The sequence below is a fragment of the Primulina huaijiensis genome, chromosome 11, assembly GCF_012295235.1.
Source record: "Primulina huaijiensis isolate GDHJ02 chromosome 11, ASM1229523v2, whole genome shotgun sequence".
Taxonomy (NCBI): domain Eukaryota; kingdom Viridiplantae; phylum Streptophyta; class Magnoliopsida; order Lamiales; family Gesneriaceae; genus Primulina; species Primulina huaijiensis.
Genome location: NC_133316.1, coordinates 10,003,539 through 10,009,538, shown reverse-complemented (window position 1 = coordinate 10,009,538; position 6,000 = coordinate 10,003,539).

Genomic DNA, 6,000 nt, shown 5'->3' with positions numbered 1-6,000 from the left:
AAATGGTTAATGATACAATCAACCAATGAATTATGACTTAATTATTCGATCGATAGGATTAATCTAGTCGAAGTAACTAAGAACTTCGAATTTCAGTAATAATATTATTGAATTATCAGAACAACTTCGATATATCCTTTTTCGTTTCTATCCACAGAGTCTTCGCGAATCCATAGAATTCTCGTTTTTACATTTCTTGGTTCCAAACTGTTATTTCACAATTCTTTCAGCTTTTCTTGATTTCATCTGTTTATTCAGGCAAGTCGCAAGGCATTAACAAAGGCAAGCAGTCGTTACGCCGATTAAAGCCAGAACCCTAGATGCAGAGAATCCGCTGTTAAGAATCGATTTCATCATAACTAGTTCAGTCGGGAGAGAGCGGCGGGGACATATATCCCTCGCCCGGGAAGAGAACTGGGGTAGTAAAAGCCGGAGGGTGTCATTCCCCCTTCTCTTGTCACTGATGGATCGAATCCAAATGATGGATAGTTCGCCTCTGCATCCACTGCTTCTTCGGATGCTTCTCCCACTGGAAAGGAGGAATAAACTGAGACTCCACTCGAAGTGGACCCATTCGGTCGGTCTCGGCTTGGTTCCGTTAATGGTTGAAATGGACGATTTTTGAAGCAACCCCTTTCCTCTTTTTATACACGGCGTTGGAACTTTCCCATTACAGATCGTACCCGCGATCGAAGGCAGGAAAAACAACCACCTCTTGAGCTTCCATTCGTGGGTTTAGAGATCGCTAGGGCGCACCACCTACTTGATTCATTTCTCCGCTGCTCAATGGTTCTAGTCAGAGGAATAGGAACTGGGATTCGCCCCTTCTCCGCCTATCGGGATTGGGTGCCGATTTCGTTCGATCGATACGTGGAAGTTTGAATAGTCGGTTCCTTCATGAGGAAGGATGAGGAACGATTGGGGACACAGCAAATGAATGGTAGAAATCCTTCTTTATTCATTCAAAAAAGACTGAACCACAAACTCACTCATGATAGCCAATCTCGATTGCCAGCGGGGCACCCAAACCATCTAGCCAGAAGAGAGCAGAGAATTCTAACCTCTTGTGGAGACCCAGAATGTACTGGATTCAAGGATTTCATCACTGAACGAAGACGAGGCTACTCCCAGTAGGTGCTTGGGCTACTACATCCCCGATTACTTTGATCAGGCCAACTATAAAACGAAAGGGGATAGATCTCACATTCAACTGCGCTTCCCGGCATAAGGAGCTCTCTCATCTTGAGCAAGATGCAACTTTCCCGCCAGCCCTGATGAAGCTTCCCGCCTAACCTTAGATAGGTACAGAAGGAAGGCACGAAGAGTTTCCATGATGTGTCGATGTTTTCGTTCAGCACGCCCATGAAAAAGGCAATTAGGCCAAATTAGACTGAAGGGAAGGTGCGAGAACGTAAACTGAATTCTCGAAGCATGTTTCATTAAGCTAATGAATTTGATTTGAGACGATCAGATCTTGGACAAAGCTCTATTGAAGATTTCTCATACTCTATTTCTTCCCGAACCCACCGGCCCTTGGCTATATCTCGCTAGTTCATAAGCTTGGACAGTTCTCCTTCCTTGGACATTCTGTTCATCCGACCAGAGTAGACCAAAGAAGTGACCTGCTTGTATGCCTGTTTCCGGTTGCGGGTAAAAGGACATAGGAAAGAGAATAGGTTAGAGACAGAGGTTACGAGTGTCTGTTCTGGTTCTTATAAGTAGGAGAACCCTGTATGAAGCTCGGGTGCTTCATGTAGAGAGAGACCGAAGCCAATCTAGTTCACTTCATGATGCCAGGCAATGAATCAGTCAAGTAGCGTTGCCGGTCTTTGGTTTGCAGACGTTTGGGAATAGACCGTCTTCTTGCTCTTTTCTAATATTCCAATATTCTTCTAGCTTTTTATGCCTAACAATTGAATTACGCTTTCACCCGGGTAAGGTGATCAGTGAGTTGGTCTTCCCTATGAGTTTGGAGGAGCCGGGTTAGAAGAATTGTTAGGGAAGGTCCTTGTAGATGGTCAGAGAAAGAAGAGAGATTCTTGAAGACGTCGATTGGAAGAGTCTGAGTAGGATCGTCTTCCGGCGACTTGCAGGAACCATTTCAGCCTTCTTCTGTTCCTGTATTCTCATCCAATCATTGAAGCCATTCAGCTGTGGCGATCAATATAAGAGTCGTCTTATCCTACCGAAGGAAAGGTCAGCTTGAGTGACCTATTCCCTCAGTGATTCGATAACCTTCTCGTAGTCATTCATAGTTAAAGCTTCGAGGTACCGCTATTAGGGAGTTGTTCTCTTTAAAGAGGAGGTGATCACTAAATAATGTTCTCCTTTGCTTTCATTATTTCATATCAGTAGGTTGAAAGGTAAGTAATAGGAGACCTAAACCCGACTCTAATCAGTTGTCTCCCTCTCTCTGCCCTATAACTGAAATAAAAGAGCACGGCGAAAACCTTCTTTCTTTTTGAATATGCCACACGATTCGAAATGATTAGATATTAGATGAAGGGCCTAGACAATGAAAGGGGAACAGCCAGAACAAAATGAATATTTATCCTCCCCCATACCATAGAGAAAGAGGAAGAACAACTACTGATTGATGGATAATGATTGATTGCACACAGATGTTATGAAAGAATTGTTCTAATATCCCCTTAGCTCTCACTCTCAAGTGAGGGGGTCTCAATTCTAACCTAATAAAGGAAAGGCCGAACCATAGCCAATCACACATCTCGTTGCTAAGAGATAGCTGGCGAAAGGCTTTAACTAGAAAGCGACCATTGAACTAGTAAACTAGCTGTCATTGCATTGAAAGAAAGCAGAGGGAAATTCCGTAGTTAGTAGTTAAGTTTCTCAAGTGAGAATATAATCCTTCAATGCTCGGTACCAAAAAAAACAAACCAAGGTGCGTAGCGCTCTCTCTTTTTCATAGGCATGTGCTCGTGGGAGGAGACTCGCCTTCTTCTTCGGAGATGGGATGGGATGACGAGAATATGCTCTGCAGATGTGTTCAGGAAGAAGAGAAGCCGGGTTTAGCAAGGAGCGAAGGGCTTTAGCGGCAGGTTCGATAGGACCAGGACTGATGCGGGGTGAAGGCAAGAGCAGAATGAGAAAGAGCTTGGTCAAAGTAAAAGTAGACTGCTTAATTCGTAAAACTTACTAGATGTTGAAACTTGACTGGTATAACAACTTGAGCATTGAATTGCCCCGTAGAGGGCGAAGAAGACTTGACCTTAATGTAATGGTCCGCACGCACCATCGGATCACTGCTCTCCCTTAACTATATATCAGAGTAAGCAAGCTTTTCGAATCCTATCTTTCTAGCCTATGCCTCTCCCCTTCTTCTACCATGAGACGAAAGCATTGGGACTCCTACTTGCTAGCCCGAGATTTCTAAATATAATAATTTTTACTGTAAGACAAAAAAACGACTGCTACATCTATATCTAGTTGAGTCGACCATCTTTCTACTTGACTGGATGAGTAAAGGTAGTTGGATATGGTTGAAGCATGCTTCCCATAAGAGGAAAATATGATCAATAGAAAGAGTGAGACCCGCTAGAAAGCAATGTTTTAGAGTTACGCCTGGTAAACAAACAAATAAGAAGGTCTTTCTTCGAGAGAACTCCAGCGTGCATTTCAGCCAATTTGCATTCAAGCGGTGAGACTGACGTTTATTCAGCAAAGAAAGGGGAAGTGGTAAGACTTGGCCTTCCCCTTCTAGTTCATCTATACACTTAGACTTTTAAAGTACCTCAACGTAGGTGATGCTATTCTAGTCATTTGAGGTCCAGTGCCTTGGAAAAACCTTTCATATCGGCAGGAATGATTGGAGGATAGATGCCTTCTTGAGTGCCTACCTAGGTAAAATTCCGTCTTCCTGGCATGGGGCCACCGGTTCGGGCTCCACATTGGCATCAAGAGTACTACCCTTTTTCTTTCGAGTCGCAGTTCCTCCAAGAAAGAGGAAATTCATTTAGAGGGCGTAGCAGCGAAACGAAAGAAGCATAAGAAGGAGAGGGAGATCCGGCGAGCTGCTATTAGCCTGGATGTTAAAGAATTGATTCTTCTTTTTTTAGGTTTTCTGCTTATGAGCCGGTTAGCTAAATGGAATAGACAGATAGATTGGTGGCAACAGAAAGACTTGATTACAGGTATCTGCCTCTCGGGGTGCTTTAGACCAGCAGATGGAGAAGGTGTTGAAGGCTGAGTTTCTTGCTTTGAACTTTCCACCGGCTTCGAGGCAAAGCCAGCGGTAGAGGACTCGAATAGAACCAGAACATTCGTTCCCCAACGAGTTGATCTGAAGGCTCGAAAGGAGGACCTAGTAGAAAGACCAGAACTTCACTCTTTCCCCTTCTCTGTCCTATCTTTTATCTCCATTCCACAGCACTTGCATCGAACATCTTCTTACCGAAGTTAGCCTTGTTCCACACTTTGAGGGAATTTTTGGTCGCTTTCCGCTTATGATAGATAGAAACGGAAAGCTATGGCGCCTCTGATTGTAGTATTCCAAGCTGCCTTCCGCTTATGATAGATAGAAACGGAAAGCTATGGAGCCTCTTATTGTAGTATTCCCAGCTGCTTTGACAACACTATGGCTTCTCCTTCATCAATCCTTCATGGCGCTTACGATTCAAGCTCTCAAGTGGCCTTTGTTGCTGCATCATACCATGTTTACTACTATATTATGCGCGAATTAGGCCAGTCTGCAATTCTTGACTCGAAGTCTTCTAACGACTCTACCAACATGGAAATTAGCTCATAAGAGCTGGGTCCGCTAGGGAAATCCCTTCTTTCGACAAAAGAGTGCTCGTCTTCCAAGAATCATATTCTTTTTGTCCTGAGATTATCAGCCGCCAACAGAACCCAAAAGAATTCACATGAGATTTCATCATAGACCAGGGTTCTCTTTTACCAAAAAATGCTTCTGAACTGCGAATATAACCACTCGCGCGACAACATTCTTCGTCTATCTTCTCATCCTCTATCTTATTTGTTAGCTTCTAACATATGAAATTCCTCTGAATAAAAGATCCTTTTCTTCTTAAAGAAGTACGTCACGAGTTACTTGACGAGCTTCAAACTGGAAGAACTTTCGGCTTGAGTCACTAAAGATAAAGAGAGCCACGCCTCAGGAGATATGGATTCGCCCTTACAGCTATTTCATGAGGAAATCACCTGACAGAGAGAGATGCCCTCGCGCTAGAGAGAAGAGCGGACTGAAGCTGCGTTGCCGAAGAGAGAGCGAGAGAGAGGGATGATAGGGACTCTGAAGACGATGCTTCAACGGGATCCTTTGGGTGGTTTTCTTAACCGGACAGACCTTCACTTTTCAGCGGATCATGGCAGGGGGCTCTATCTTTGAATCCAGCCAGCTACGTGGCCTATTTAATAGGAAAAGGCGAGAGTCTCCGTCGTCTGCGAATCTATTGCTTTCATCGAAATAAGGAAGAGCTTCCCTTAGGATGCGAAGTGGAACCTCTTTGCAGACCTCTTCCCATTCATCTTTCCTTTGGGATGAGAAAATTCTGCTCTATTGAATAGTAGTAGGGTCTTAAATAAATACCTTCCTTCGCGGTGAAAGCCTAAGCCCTGCCTTCTTTCTTTTCGAAGGGAAATGTCTGCCCAGCGAGTTCATGTTATGGACACTTTTCTTCTCATCAGCGTGATATGCGCGAGATAGAAGGGGCTTACTCTTGAATAAATGCTTATGTTGGAATCGGGAAGCTGATGTGCCATTACAGGGATATGGTTTCATCCTCTGGCTATTATCGACTCGGGAATGAACGAAATCGCTTCACTTCAAAGTGGAGGTTTGGGGTAATGATGGACTGACAGATCAACTCCAAGGCCTGAGTGCCTAGGTTGCAGTGGTAAGAGTCGCTGCCGATGAGTTCCAGCTGCCAGATTCTTCGATAAGAAAGAGGAGTCTGAGTAAATAGAAGTGAGATCTTTCTTTAGGTATGAATCAGACGGTGAGAAGATCTAGCATTCCTAGAA